A 16560-nucleotide genomic window follows, 5' to 3' on the forward strand; every position below is an offset into this window, starting at 1 on the left:
GTAGTGTTTGTTTATTATTGATATGATATGGCATTTATAACGCACCTATACACAAGTGTTTCAAGGCGCGAAAGGTTAACTTGTCAAGGTCGTGAAAGGTTAACTTGCAAATCACAATACAATAAATAAATTAAAAAAGCAAGCTGTTCAGCCAATTTACATAACCCTAAAGCATTTGTCAAAGGCCATGAACTGCAGGTGGCGTTCCTGGGATAGACGCTAGGTGGCGCTGTGTCCATGGAATGAAAGCACCATTTAACATGAACACGTCAAGACTCCTTCAATGCACTGACCCCCCTTTGGCCCACAAGGATCTGCCATTGTTGGTCAACAGCAGCACAAAGATCCACGAAGCAAGAGGTGTTCATGTCGCCCACGCGTGGACCTCACAGGGAGCAGGGCAGATCAGAATGACCCAAGCTGAAATCATTCCAGGCTCTTCCCTTCCACGGAGAGAGGATGACATCTCCAAACACAAGCACCGTTCACGGTGGCAGGCATGCACAGAAGGGGTGGAGGCCCAAGTGAACTGGCGAGGGACTGGGAGGGATAGTCTGGGGGTTCTGGATAGCCCCGCCCCCTTGAGTGACAAGGAACAGAAATACTGAGGGGAGACACAGGGAGAAGGGACAGTGAAGCTAAGAAGTGCATAGTAGCATCAGGAGAGTGGAAAACGTACGGTGGGGTTTAGCCCTTTAGGAGGGATGCAAAATTCAGGGGAAAGTTAAATGTTAAATGTCAAATGTTAAAGGTATTTGTACTGCGCACCGTCACCAACGGAATGGTCCCCAGGCGCTCTGGCGGATCTGCAAATGATAAGGTGGGATGGGTTAGTAAGGTGAAGAGGGAGTAGGATAGTGAGAGGAGTGGTGTTCTGTTGGCAGCTTCAACTCGGTATACACCGGGTGCTGAGCTTTGGTGCGGGTATCGGATCGGTGTCAGTCCACATGTGCTGTTGCTCCGGCTTATGTGTTGTTGCAGTGTTGTGAAGTGCGTGCGGCTTGTGGTGCGAGAGATGGTTGTGTGAGTTTTTGGGTGAGATAGGTATGCAGAGTTTGAGGTTATATTGGTTAGTGGGTTACCTGACCTTTAGCATGCTGACATTCACAGTTTTGTCTAAGTGTGGCACTTGTTGGCCTTCACAATCCTGTCTAGATGCGGCACCGGCTGGTGTTCACAGTTCTAAGTGTGGCACATGTTAACATTCAAGTTTCATCTAGGCGCGGGCATGCTATCCTTCAATCAAACTCCTATCTAGATGCGGCGCAGGCTGGTGTTCAGAATTCTCACTAAGTGTGGACATGCCAACATTCACAATTCCATCTACATGTACATGCGACGCAGGCTAATGTTCACAATTCCACCTATGTGCGACGCAGGCTAATGTTCACAATTCCACCTAGATGCAACGCAGGCTAATGTTCACAATTCCACCTAGATGCAACGCAGGCTAATGTTCACAATTCCACCTAGATGCAACGCAGGCTAATGTTCACAATTCCACCTAGATGCAATGCAGGCTAATGTTCACAATTCCATCTAGATGCGATGCAGGCTAATATTTACAACTCTGTCTAAGTGTGGACATGCTAATATTTACAATTCCATCTAGCTGCGACACAGGCTAATGTTCACAATTCCACCTAGATGCGACACAGGCTAAAGTTCATAATTCTATCTAGGTGTGGACATGCTAATATTTACAATTCCATCTAAATGCGACGCGGGCTAATGTTCACAATTCTATCTAAGTGTGGACATGCTAATATTCACAATTCCATCTAAGTGTGGACATGCTAATATTCACAGTTTCATCTAGATGCGACGCAGACTAATATTCACAATTCTATCTAAGCGTGGACATGCTAATATTCGCAATTCCATCTAAGTGTGGACATGCTAATATTCACAGTTTCATCTAGATGCGACGCAGACTAATGTTCACAATTCTATCTAAGCGTGGACATGCTAATATTCACAATTCCATCTAAGTGTGGACATGCTAATATTCACAGTTCCACCTAGATGCGACACAGGCTAATGTTCAGGATTCTATTTAAGTGTGGACATGCTAATATTCACAGTTCCACCTAGATGCGACACAGGCTAATGTTCAGGATTCTATTTAAGTGTGGACATGCTAATATTCACAGTTCCACCTAGATGCGACACAGGCTAATGTTCAGGATTCTATTTAAGTGTGGACATGCTAATATTCACAGTTCCACCTAGATGCGACACAGGCTAATGTTCAGGATTCTATTTAAGTGTGGACAGGCTAATATTTACAATTCCATCTAGCTGCGACACAGGCTAATGTTCAAAATTCCACCTAGATGCGACACAGAATTCTATCTAGGTGTGGACATGCTAATATTTACAATTCCATCTAGCTGCGACACAGGCTAATGTTCACAATTCCACCTAGATGCGACACAGGCTAAAGTTCATAATTCTATCTAGGTGTGGACATGCTAATATTTACAATTCTATCTAAGTGTGGACATGCTAATATTTACAATTCCATCTAGATGCGACGCTGGCTAATGTTCACAATTCTATCTAAGTGTGGACATGCTAATATTCACAATTCCATCTAAGTGTGGACATGCTAATATTTACAATTCCATCTAGATGCGACGCAGACTAATGTTCACAATTCCACCTAGATGCGACACAGGCTAAAGTTCATAATTCTATCTAGGTGTGGACATGCTAATATTTACAATTCCATCTAGCTGCGACACAGGCTAATGTTCACAATTCCACCTAGATGCGACACAGGCTAAAGTTCATAATTCTATCTAGGTGTGGACATGCTAATATTTACAATTCTATCTAAGCGTGGACATGCTAATATTTACAATTCCATCTAAATGCGACGCGGGCTAATGTTCACAATTCTATCTAAGTGTGGACATGCTAATATTCACAATTCCATCTAAGTGTGGACATGCTAATATTCACAGTTTCATCTAGATGCGACGCAGACTAATATTCACAATTCTATCTAAGCGTGGACATGCTAATATTCACAATTCCATCTAAGTGTGGACATGCTAATATTCACAGTTTCATCTAGATGCGACGCAGACTAATATTCACAATTCTATCTAAGCGTGGACATGCTAATATTCACAATTCCATCTAAGTGTGGACATGCTAATATTCACAGTTCCACCTAGATGCGACACAGGCTAATGTTCAGGATTCTATTTAAGTGTGGACATGCTAATATTTACAATTCCATCTAGCTGCGACACAGGCTAATGTTCACAATTCCACCTAGATGCGACACAGGCTAAAGTTCATAATTCTATCTAGGTGTGGACATGCTAATATTCGCAATTCCATCTAAGTGTGGACATGCTAATATTCACAGTTTCATCTAGATGCGACGCAGACTAATGTTCACAATTCTATCTAAGCGTGGACATGCTAATATTCACAATTCCATCTAAGCGTGGACATGCTAATATTCACAATTCCATCTAAGTGTGGACATGCTAATATTCACAGTTCCACCTAGATGCGACACAGGCTAATGTTCAGGATTCTATTTAAGTGTGGACATGCTAATATTCACAGTTCCACCTAGATGCGACACAGGCTAATGTTCAGGATTCTATTTAAGTGTGGACATGCTAATATTCACAGTTCCACCTAGATGCGACACAGGCTAATGTTCAGGATTCTATTTAAGTGTGGACATGCTAATATTTACAATTCCATCTAGCTGCGACACAGGCTAATGTTCAAAATTCCACCTAGATGCGACACAGGCTAAAGTTCATAATTCTATCTAGGTGTGGACATGCTAATATTTACAATTCCATCTAGCTGCGACACAGGCTAATGTTCACAATTCCACCTAGATGCGACACAGGCTAAAGTTCATAATTCTATCTAGGTGTGGACATGCTAATATTTACAATTCTATCTAAGCGTGGACATGCTAATATTTACAATTCCATCTAAATGCGACGCGGGCTAATGTTCACAATTCTATCTAAGTGTGGACATGCTAATATTCACAATTCCATCTAAGTGTGGACATGCTAATATTCACAGTTTCATCTAGATGCGATGCAGACTAATATTCACAATTCTATCTAAGCGTGGACATGCTAATATTCACAATTCCATCTAAGTGTGGACATGCTAATATTCACAGTTTCATCTAGATGCGACGCAGACTAATATTCACAATTCTATCTAAGCGTGGACATGCTAATATTCACAATTCCATCTAAGTGTGGACATGCTAATATTCACAGTTCCACCTAGATGCGACACAGGCTAATGTTCAGGATTCTATTTAAGTGTGGACATGCTAATATTTACAATTCCATCTAGCTGCGACACAGGCTAATGTTCACAATTCCACCTAGATGCGACACAGGCTAAAGTTCATAATTCTATCTAGGTGTGGACATGCTAATATTCGCAATTCCATCTAAGTGTGGACATGCTAATATTCACAGTTTCATCTAGATGCGACGCAGACTAATGTTCACAATTCTATCTAAGCGTGGACATGCTAATATTCACAATTCCATCTAAGCGTGGACATGCTAATATTCACAATTCCATCTAAGTGTGGACATGCTAATATTCACAGTTCCACCTAGATGCGACACAGGCTAATGTTCAGGATTCTATTTAAGTGTGGACATGCTAATATTCACAGTTCCACCTAGATGCGACACAGGCTAATGTTCAGGATTCTATTTAAGTGTGGACATGCTAATATTCACAGTTCCACCTAGATGCGACACAGGCTAATGTTCAGGATTCTATTTAAGTGTGGACATGCTAATATTTACAATTCCATCTAGCTGCGACACAGGCTAATGTTCAAAATTCCACCTAGATGCGACACAGGCTAAAGTTCATAATTCTATCTAGGTGTGGACATGCTAATATTTACAATTCCATCTAGCTGCGACACAGGCTAATGTTCACAATTCCACCTAGATGCGACACAGGCTAAAGTTCATAATTCTATCTAGGTGTGGACATGCTAATATTTACAATTCTATCTAAGTGTGGACATGCTAATATTTACAATTCCATCTAGATGCGACGCTGGCTAATGTTCACAATTCTATCTAAGTGTGGACATGCTAATATTCACAATTCCATCTAAGTGTGGACATGCTAATATTCACAGTTTCATCTAGATGCGACGCAGACTAATGTTCACAATTCTATCTAAGTGTGGACATGCTAATATTCACAATTCCATCTAAGTGTGGACATGCTAATATTCAAAGTTTCATCTAGCTGCGACGCAGACTAATGTTCACAATTCTATCTAAGTGTGGACATGCTAATATTCACAATTCCATCTAAGTGTGGACATGCTAATATTCACAGTTTCATCTAGATGCGACGCAGACTAATGTTCACAATTCTATCTAAGCGTGGACATGCTAATATTCACAATTCCATCTAAGTGTGGACATGCTAATATTCACAATTCCATCTAAGTGTGGACATGCTAATATTTACAATTCCATCTAAGTGTGGACATGCTAATATTCACAGTTTCATCTAGCTGCGACACAGGCTAATGTTCACAATTCCACCTAGATGCGACACAGGCTAAAGTTCATAATTCTATCTAGGTGTGGACATGCTAATATTTACAATTCCATCTAGCTGCGACACAGGCTAATGTTCACAATTCCACCTAGATGCGACACAGGCTAAAGTTCATAATTCTATCTAGGTGTGGACATGCTAATATTTACAATTCCATCTAGCTGCGACACAGGCTAATGTTCACAATTCCACCTAGATGCGACACAGGCTAAAGTTCATAATTCTATCTAGGTGTGGACATGCTAATATTTACAATTCTATCTAAGCGTGGACATGCTAATATTTACAATTCCATCTAAATGCGACGCGGGCTAATGTTCACAATTCTATCTAAGTGTGGACATGCTAATATTCACAATTCCATCTAAGTGTGGACATGCTAATATTCACAGTTTCATCTAGATGCGACGCAGACTAATATTCACAATTCTATCTAAGCGTGGACATGCTAATATTCACAATTCCATCTAAGTGTGGACATGCTAATATTCACAGTTTCATCTAGATGCGACGCAGACTAATATTCACAATTCTATCTAAGCGTGGACATGCTAATATTCACAATTCCATCTAAGTGTGGACATGCTAATATTCACAGTTCCACCTAGATGCGACACAGGCTAATGTTCAGGATTCTATTTAAGTGTAGACATGCTAATATTTACAATTCCATCTAGCTGCGACACAGGCTAATGTTCACAATTCCACCTAGATGCGACACAGGCTAAAGTTCATAATTCTATCTAGGTGTGGACATGCTAATATTTACAATTCTATCTAAGTGTGGACATGCTAATATTTACAATTCCACCTAGATGCGACACAGGCTAAAGTTCATAATTCTATCTAGGTGTGGACATGCTAATATTTACAATTCCATCTAGCTGCGACACAGGCTAATGTTCACAATTCCACCTAGATGCGACACAGGCTAAAGTTCATAATTCTATCTAGGTGTGGACCTGCTAATATTTACAATTCCATCTAGATGCGACACAGGCTAATGTTCACAATTCTATCTAAGTGTGGACATGCTAATATTTACAATTCCATCTAGATGCGACGCTGGCTAATGTTCACAATTCTATCTAAGTGTGGACATGCTAATATTCACAATTCCATCTAAGTGTGGACATGCTAATATTCAAAGTTTCATCTAGCTGCGACGCAGACTAATGTTCACAATTCTATCTAAGTGTGGACATGCTAATATTCACAATTCCATCTAAGTGTGGACATGCTAATATTCACAGTTTCATCTAGATGCGACGCAGACTAATGTTCACAATTCTATCTAAGCGTGGACATGCTAATATTCACAATTCCATCTAAGTGTGGACATGCTAATATTCACAGTTCCACCTAGATGCGTCGCAGGCTAAAGTTCATAATTCTATCTAGGTGTGGACATGCTAATATTTACAATTCCATCTAGCTGCGACACAGGCTAATGTTCACAATTCCACCTAGATGCGACACAGGCTAAAGTTCATAATTCTATCTAGGTGTGGACATGCTAATATTTACAATTCTATCTAAGTGTGGACATGCTAATATTTACAATTCTATCTAAGTGTGGACATGCTAATATTTACAATTCCATCTAGATGCAACGCGGGCTAACGTTCACAATTCTATCTAAGCGTGGACATGCTAATATTCACAATTCCATCTAAGTGTGGACATGCTAATATTCACAGTTCCACCTAGATGCGTCGCAGGCTAAAGTTCATAATTCTATCTAGGTGTGGACATGCTAATATTTACAATTCCATCTAGCTGCGACACAGGCTAATGTTCACAATTCCACCTAGATGCGACACAGGCTAAAGTTCATAATTCTATCTAGGTGTGGACATGCTAATATTTACAATTCCACCTAGAGCGACACAGGCTAATGTTCAGGATTCTATTTAAGTGTGGACATGCTAATATTTACAACTCTGTCTAAGTGTGGACATGCTAATATTTACAATTCCATCTAGATGCAACGCGGGCTAACGTTCACAATTCTATCTAAGCGTGGACATGCTAATATTCACAATTCCATCTAAGTGTGGACATGCTAATATTCACAGTTCCACCTAGATGCGTCGCAGGCTAAAGTTCATAATTCTATCTAGGTGTGGACATGCTAATATTTACAATTCCATCTAGCTGCGACACAGGCTAATGTTCACAATTCCACCTAGATGCGACACAGACTAATGTTCACAATTCTATCTAAGTGTGGACATGCTAATATTCACAGTTTCATCTAGCTGCGACGCAGACTAATGTTCACAATTCTATCTAAGCGTGGACATGCTAATATTCACAATTCCATCTAAGTGTGGACATGCTAATATTCACAATTCCACCTAGATGCGTCGCAGGCTAAAGTTCATAATTCTATCTAGGTGTGGACATGCTAATATTTACAATTCCACCTAGATGCGACATAGGCTAATGTTCAGGATTCTATTTAAGTGTGGACATGCTAATATTTACAACTCTGTCTAAGTGTGGACATGCTAATATTTACAGTTCCATCTAGATGCGACGCAGACTAATGTTTACAATTCTATCTAAGTGTGGACATGCTAATATTCACAGTTTCATCTAGATGCGACGCAGACTAATGTTCACAATTCTATCTAAGTGTGGACATGCTAATATTTACAATTCTATCTAAGTGTGGACATGCTAATATTTACAATTCCATCTAGATGCGACGCAGGCTAATGTTCACAATTCTATCTAAGTGTGGACATGCTAATATTCACAATTCCATCTAAGTGTGGACATGCTAATATTCACAGTTTCATCTAGATGCGACGCAGACTAATGTTCACAATTCTATCTAAGTGTGGACATGCTAATATTCACAATTCCATCTAAGTGTGGACATGCTAATATTCACAGTTTCATCTAGATGCGACGCAGACTAATGTTCACAATTCTATCTAAGCGTGGACATGCTAATATTCACAATTCCATCTAAGTGTGGACATGCTAATATTCACAGTTCCACCTAGATGCGTCGCAGGCTAAAGTTCACAATTCCACCTAGATGCGACACAGGCTAAAGTTCATAATTCTATCTAGGTGTGGACATGCTAATATTTACAATTCCATCTAGCTGCGACACAGGCTAATGTTCACAATTCCACCTAGATGCGAAACAGGCTAAAGTTCATAATTCTATCTAGGTGTGGACATGCTAATATTTACAATTCTATCTTAGTGTGGACATGCTAATATTTACAATTCCATCTAGATGCGACGCGGGCTAATGTTCACAATTCTATCTAAGTGTGGACATGCTAATATTCACAATTCCATCTAAGTGTGGACATGCTAATATTCACAGTTTCATCTAGATGCGACGCAGACTAATGTTCACAATTCTATCTAAGCATGGACATGCTAATATTTACAATTCTATCTAAGTGTGGACATGCTAATATTCACAGTTTCATCTAGATGCGACGCGGGCTAATGTTCACAATTCTATCTAAGCGTGGACATGCTAATATTCACAGTTTCATCTAGCTGCAACACAGGCTAATGTTCACAATTCCACCTAGATGCGACACAGGCTAAAGTTCATAATTCTATCTAAGTGTGGACATGCTCATATTCACAATTCCATCTAAGTGTGGACATGCTAATATTCACAGTTCCACCTAGATGCGTCGCAGGCTAAAGTTCATAATTCTATCTAGGTGTGGACATGCTAATATTTACAATTCCACCTAGATGCGACACAGGCTAATGTTCAGGATTCTATTTAAGTGTGGACATGCTAATATTTACAACTCTGTCTAAGTGTGGACATGCTAATATTTACAATTCCATCTAGATGCGACACGGGCTAATGTTCACAATTCTATCTAGGTGTGGACATGCTAATATTCAAAGTTCCATCTAGATGCGACGCAGACTAATGTTTACAATTCTATCTAAGTGTGGACATGCTAATATTTACAGTTTCATCTAGATGCGACGCAGACTAATGTTCACAATTCTATCTAAGTGTGTACATGCTAATATTTACAATTCTATCTAAGTGTGGACATGCTAATATTTACAATTCCATCTAGATGCGACACGGGCTAATGTTCACAATTCTATCTAAGTGTGGACATGCTAATATTCACAATTCCATCTAAGTGTGGACATGCTAATATTCACAGTTTCATCTAGATGCGACGCAGACTAATGTTCACAATTCTATCTAAGCGTGGACATGCTAATATTTACAATTCTATCTACGTGTGGACATGCTAATATTTACAATTCCATCTAGATGCAACGCAGGCTAATATTCACAATTCCATCTAAGTGTGGACATGCTAATATTCACAGTTTCATCTAGATGCGACGCAGACTAATGTTCACAATTCTATCTAAGTGTGGACATGCTAATATTTACAATTCTATCTAAGTGTGGACATGCTAATATTTACAATTCATCTAAGTGTGGACATGCTAATATTTACAATTCCATCTAAGTGTGGACATGCTAATATTTCAATTATATCCAAGTGTGGCCATGCTAATATTATGGTGCTCTATGTTATTGGGAGGTAAAACAGAGTGGCAGTGGTTTTCTGGAGCCGAGTAATTGCTCTGCTCCCCACCCATGCCACACTCACAGTTTTTGTTGGTGTCTGTTAGCTGCTGGCTTCCTTGGCGTAACCTGTGGGCACCTGCAGACACATCTTGGAGCCGCCAATTTCGGAGCCGCCCTTGGCCTGGGGGCCCTTAGCCGAGGGGGCTGCTGGGCAGAGGGCTGCCCTGGGGGTTTCAGATTTGTCCATCAAGTAACCAATCACGGGGGGGGTGGGCGGGTTGGTTCGGCGGGAGGAGGCGGGAAAACAACAAGGGAAGCTGGTGGGGAGGGGGAGAAGGGGACAAGGCAGCGCGCGGCCAGCTGCTGCCAATATTTATTTTTTTAAAGGGCCCAAAGCGGTCCCGTGCCCATTCCACTCACCTGTCCTCCAGAGTTGGAAGTGGGTGTAGTCAAGTGCTGGGCGTGGCCTAAAAAGTGTTGGGCATAGCCTAAGGGGGGCAAGTGGCTGAGGCAAGGGTCTCCTACCCGAAAAACTGCATAATGAGAGCCTGCAAACATGTACTTTGGGTAATTCAGCAGTGGCACTGTTTCAGGTGGTAGTTTACTGTGGTATTTTTACATCCAGAACAGAACCGCAAGACTTATCGTTGGCCTCAAACCCAGGCACTGCATCTCTCAGGCGCTGAAATCTCTCCACTGGCTCCCTGTGGCTGTGATGAACTAATTCAAGACCCTCTGCATTGTCCACAAAGCTTTCTGTTACCTGGGACCTACTTACCTGCAACGTTGCCTTCCTGAATACTGTCCCTCTCGAGCCCTCTGCTCATCTACCTCCAACCTTCTGCAAGTGAGCCGGTTTTCCAAGCAGAGATTCAGGGGGAGATCCTTATCCTCAGCAGGTGCCTCCAACCTCTCTCTTGAGCCTGAAATTCTCAAGTTCTGGAAACTCCTCAAGACCTTCCTCTTCTCCTCTTCCTTCTCTCTCACCCTACCCTGCTAACCTAGCTCTCTGCTCTTCCTTCTCTCCATCCTTCCACACAGTTTATTGACTGGCCGCCTGGTGTACCTCAGAGTCTCACGGGTCCCAGACATCCCTGCCAGTCCTTCTGCACTTGCCTTAGGGCTCTCCACCACCCCCCACTGCACTTATAATGAAACCTCGAGCACTTCTCTCTCCGCACTTCACCAGTCTCTACTGACTGGGTGCACTTGGTCCCCTGCCCCACCCTTGCCCTTCGCGCACTTGCACGATGTGTATAGAGCCTGGCCTGAAGATCGTTCTGTTTGTTCTCCCTTGTCTTCACACCTTAATGTGCACTTGAAAAAAATGCCTAATCGCCGTCAGGTCTATTTGCTGTATCTAAACTGTATCATATTCACTTAATCTGACTGTGCAGACTGTTATTGGGCCCCATTACAACTCAGGCGTTAAGGGTTAACGCCGTCGTTAACCCTTAACGCCTGATTCCAATTTTAACGGCTGCTTTTAGCAGCCGTTAAAATCCATGGCGCTAACCCGCCATGATGCTAATTACGCCACCGTAATTTCCGGTGGCGTAATTAGCGCCTTCCCCACTCCCATTATGCCCTATGGGGCAAAAATGGGAATGGGGAAGGGAAAATGGGAAATGGGGATTTACCGCCCCACTCACCTTGGAATGGGGCGGTAAATCCGCCATCCACCATGGTGTAAACAAAGTTTACACCATGGTGGTAAAGTTGGCGTAATTACCGCCTGGGTCGTAATGACCCCCATTGTCTCAGAACTTCAAGGGCTCTGAGCGAGTGTTGATTTTTCCCCGTGTTCCCACCCTCCTTGAGCACTTTGAAACACTTGCCTGTGTATAGGCGCTATATAAATAAACATTACTATACCATACCATAAGCTAATCGCTCTCTGGCTCAGTTTTTAAAGAAATGACTGACTGTTAAAAAATCACTTTCTCAATATATAAACAATTCACGTGAGTCAGAATATCTCTATCATTCCGCAAATAAATCACACTGGCCTGGCATCAGGGCCATCTTAAAGGCCCTCTTACGCGATCGTTTAAAGTCTCAGCTCATGCACCCTGAATGATGAGCCCAGGGGAAATCACCCATTGAAATTCCACTCAAATCACCATACAGATCCTTCAAAGGGGTTTGGGGGAGCATTTTGAAATGAGCCCCCAGGGGTCCCAATGGATCTTCAGCCAGCACTGAAATAATCTATGAGAAAAGCAAGGTGGACACATAGCACAAATGTAGTCTCCTGGCTGTTTTGCATAAAATCAAAGAGCAGTTTGGGAATAGAAAAATGATCACAATTATTTATATGTTACACATAGGTCTGAGAGCGAGACAAGCTTGCAACCCTTCCGATCACATCTTGCCCACTGACCCCTACTGCTCAATTTTTTGTGGAACACCCTATCAGTAAAATGTCTTGCTCCGTAGGCTGTCCTGCTTGAGGGGAAGCTGTCTTCTACTTTCCCTGCATGTCTGTGAGTGTCCTGTGCACGCATTAAGGCTCTTTACTCACACTCGGGATAACAGGTGCCTGATGCTGAATCAGGGGACACTAACAGATCCTTGGCTCAGGGGAAGTGTTTGGAGACTGCCTCTGCCTCGGCACTGGCTAGCTCTGGCCCACTTAAAGCCCAGTGGATTTGTTGAACCAGCTGCAAGAGGTAAAGGGGCAATCGCTAAACACGCACAATTGATGTTTATATATGCAAACCGCAGTGATTTCATTCATATTTGTGAGAAATGTGCACAGTCGTTGATGGTTCATGAAAGCTACACACATCTGATGCAGATGGGTGAAAAATATGCATCATTGCTGAGCCAGACTAAACATTCAGGAGGTCAGGGAGGTGCGGGGGGTGACTGGAGGACACTTATAAAAAGAAGATTGCCATTGGCGCTGGCACTCCGAGTGATTACCCAATGCCCGCATGCCCACTTTCAGTTGTGTCCTTGCTTTGTGCACTCTGGCTTCTGTCACTTTTGCCATCGATAGGCTGCCTCACTGCTCCCACAGGTGATGCAGAGGGGTCACGGTTGATAAGTTACGTGTGCTGGGTATCAAAGAGCCCCCCCTGGAGGTGAAGTGGTGGGGGGATAGCGGTCTAAGCACAGCAAGCAAGCCCATATCACGAGGAGCAGGGGCTCCCTGCAGGCTGCAGATAGGGGCAGTAACTGCATTCCCCATTGCACTGCCACACCACACTCTTCCTCTGAGACCAGAGGGTGAGTACCTACCATTAGAACCATCTTGCACCCCAATACAGAGGATGTTTAGTTTCACAAGAGGTGAAAATCATCAGGAGGTGGGTTCCATCTAAGAGCAGAGCCGAGAAGTTTCCGGCTTCATCATGGGGGTATTGATATGGGCAAGGTGGGCCTCTCCCCCTGTGCCACTGTGTGCCACTGTATGTTTGCTGCTGCCGCTGATGCCTGCTAGTGACTTAAGCACTCTGCTCTCACAGGCCTTTGCTGTTGGACCATTTCCCCATCTATGTTCTAGAATGAGAGTCACAGAGGGCTGTTTTCTGCCTTCAAACTCTTCAATATGGGAGGGCTTAAACCATGCAGGCATGGGTGACAGACACGTGTAATGCTTATACCCGGATCGGGGTTGGAAGTCTGTGGCTGAAATGTTCGAGAAAGCAAAGGCACAAACTTTCGTTCTACTCTCCCCTGAACATTTCAGCCTTTGCTCTTTCACCCACCCCCAAACCCCCTACTTACCTTGCGGCAGCACACTTTGCTGTGTGCCATCGACTCACTGTGTCCCTGCGACGCCTGTTCCCTTTCACTTTGGTGATCGGGAACCAGCACTGCAGGGTCCTTTTCGTTTTTTTTCTTTTTTCAGGACCGGCTGCAGGGGACATGCCCGCAACCCCCACTCACAATATAGTGAACAAGTGTGTAGGGAACACCCCTGCAGATTCTGCAGCCCTTGCTACCGAATGGGGTATTTCGTCGAACTTTTCAGCCTTTCAGAATTTTCGAACAGCTGAAATTCGGCCAAATCTCCCATTGTGTCTGTTTTGTTCTGACTTTTTGGCCATTTCCCTTTTACCCTACCAAAACATATTTTGTCCACCATCCTCGTATCTTGTGAAAACAATGGTATCCATACCGTTCCCAAACTTCCAAACCCATTGTTATCAATCTTTTGAGTTAAGCAAGGCTAATCCCTGTACACCAGTGCGACTCTGAAACCGCGATTCAAGTCTCAGCTTCTGGCGCAGAGCCATGGCCATCGCGCATCTGTAGATGTACTGACTCCACCTACATCTGCCAATTAGCCCCAATCCACATGGCAGCTTTCCTGATAGATACAAAGGCTGGCCATCTCACTTCACAGACCCAGACTACGGAACACGCTGCCCATTGCAATCAGATTCCTCCTGCCCCTCCTCCTGTTCAGAAATTAACTCATGCTTCCCATTATCTCTTGTCTCTCTCTCGTTCTCTGCCTCACTCTGTATATAATGTCATCTGATATAGTGCACCCCTGTCATTTGGAAGGCCTTATGGCAAAAGCTTGTGGAAATAATGGAACGAGGGGGAGTTCTAATCGCAATCGCGGAGAGGAAATGGCAGGTCCAAAAACAGAGGTTTGAGGACCAGTTGTAGTTCACGTGCCTGCTGGGCCTAGAGACCAAAGCTACATCCTCACTGGTAATGCCCAATGTGGCCGAAATATGTCTGGGGATGCTCGTGGTTTCGTGAAGAAGGGATGTGTCCTAGCTGTTTGGGCTGGACTGGCTCTTTTGGGGTGGGACCAAGCCATAATTCCTTATTTATGTATTTATTTATTTATTTATTTATTTATTTATCGTTTATAATGTGCCTGTAAACAAGTGTTTCGCAGCGCAACAAATCAAGGGAGGGGGGACGTAGGAGCAAGATGGCAATCTTAATAGGGCTTATGGCACTGCAAGTGCAGTAACGAGAAGTGAAAGGGTGTAGGGGAGGGGGGGGAGTGCAGGAAAGAGCAGAGGGCCTTACAGAGGAGAGTGTCAGTGGATGCCAGGTGGAAAGGGCTTGGGGAAACCAGAGTGTACAGGAGAAGAGGGGTCCACAAGCAAGTGCAGGTAAGAGGCAGGTATGTCTCCAAGAGTGCAGGCCAGCCAGACAAGTGCAGGGGGACGGGCATGAGGGCAAGTGCAGGATGAGGGGGGGTCAGGAGACACCAAGTGGAGGGGTAGACTGGGCAGGGGAGGGGCGTAGAGCCTGGTGTTACTCTGAAGGGAATCGGCCACCTGTCTAGGACAGAATGGGGATATTAGCCAGGGAGGAAGGAAGAAGAGAAAAGGAAGGTCTTGAGGAGCTCCCGAACCTTGAGAACATCCAGCTCAAGTCTTAGCGGTGCAGGGAGGACATTTCAAAGGGAGGCACCTGCAGAGGAGAGCGATCTAACCCCAACTCTCTGCATGGCAACGCATTTAATCTGGAGAGAGTTAGAGTGAGACAAGCGTGGGGGCTCAAGCAGGGAGGTACTTAGGGAGAGAGAGTTGGATGTAGCGGAGTCCCAGTCCCCGGAGATCCTTGTGGATGATGCAGAGGGTCTTGAACTTGGCCCTTGCAGCAAACGAGAGCCAGTGGAGAGATTTTAGGGCTGGAGAGATGTGCTCCCTAGGCTTGAGGCTAAGAATAAATCTTGCAGCCCTATGCTGGATTAGTTGAAGGGGGCCAAGGGAGGAGTTAGGAAGACTGAGGTAGAGGCTGATGCAATAGTCCATCCTGGAGAGGGCCCGAGTTCTGGAGACATTGAGCTACTGGGGAAAGGGGGAATTCCTCTGAGAAGGTGAAGCTGAAAGTGGGCCTTCTTGGCAAGGTCCGTGATGTGAGGACAGAAAGAGAGCGAGGAGTTGAAGATGACACCAAGGTTTATTGCTTCACAGGAGAGTGAGGGGGGCCACGGAGGGCGGCCAGAGTGTGGGAGGGAAAGAGGGAGCAGGGGTCTTAATGAGAAGGATATCTGTCTTACCGGTATATGGTCTCTCCCCTTCTGTAATGGCTTGGCAGGTGAAGAACGATGGTCTGGAAGGGTGCCCAGAGCATTGCCAGAGGTTAGGATTAATTCCAAACCTTCCAGCCATCACCTCTTGGTTTTGCCTATGATGAGGTGGGCTGCGGCGCGGCGGACAGCCTTGAGGGGACCATAAGTGTATCTGGGAGTGGGATTAAGAGGGAATTTTCCAATCAATGTGGGAGCTCATGAGAGCCCTAACCACAGTGCAGATCTTGTATGGAGGGATGAGAGAGAGAGAGAGGGGGAGAGAGAGAGAGATAGAGAGAGCTCTGTTGAAACAGTTTTAATTGAGCTCATCTCAGCAATAAAGTCAACCTCAGCATGTTACAAGGGTCAAAACGCATGTGAACATCACAAACCTTAA

General features: G+C 43.8%; 1 protein-coding gene across 3 annotated transcripts in view; it reads left to right on the forward strand.

The window, feature by feature from the left end:
• Positions 1–16560, forward strand: part of LOC138550306 (G-protein coupled receptor 54-like) — a 394439-nt gene that overhangs the window by 179985 nt on the left and 197894 nt on the right. The gene's annotated exons all lie outside the window — the stretch shown is intronic.

The sequence above is a fragment of the Ambystoma mexicanum genome, chromosome 1q (assembly GCF_040938575.1).
Source record: "Ambystoma mexicanum isolate Mex_15411 chromosome 1q, UKY_AmexF1_1, whole genome shotgun sequence".
In the NCBI taxonomy this organism is placed as follows: domain Eukaryota; kingdom Metazoa; phylum Chordata; class Amphibia; order Caudata; family Ambystomatidae; genus Ambystoma; species Ambystoma mexicanum.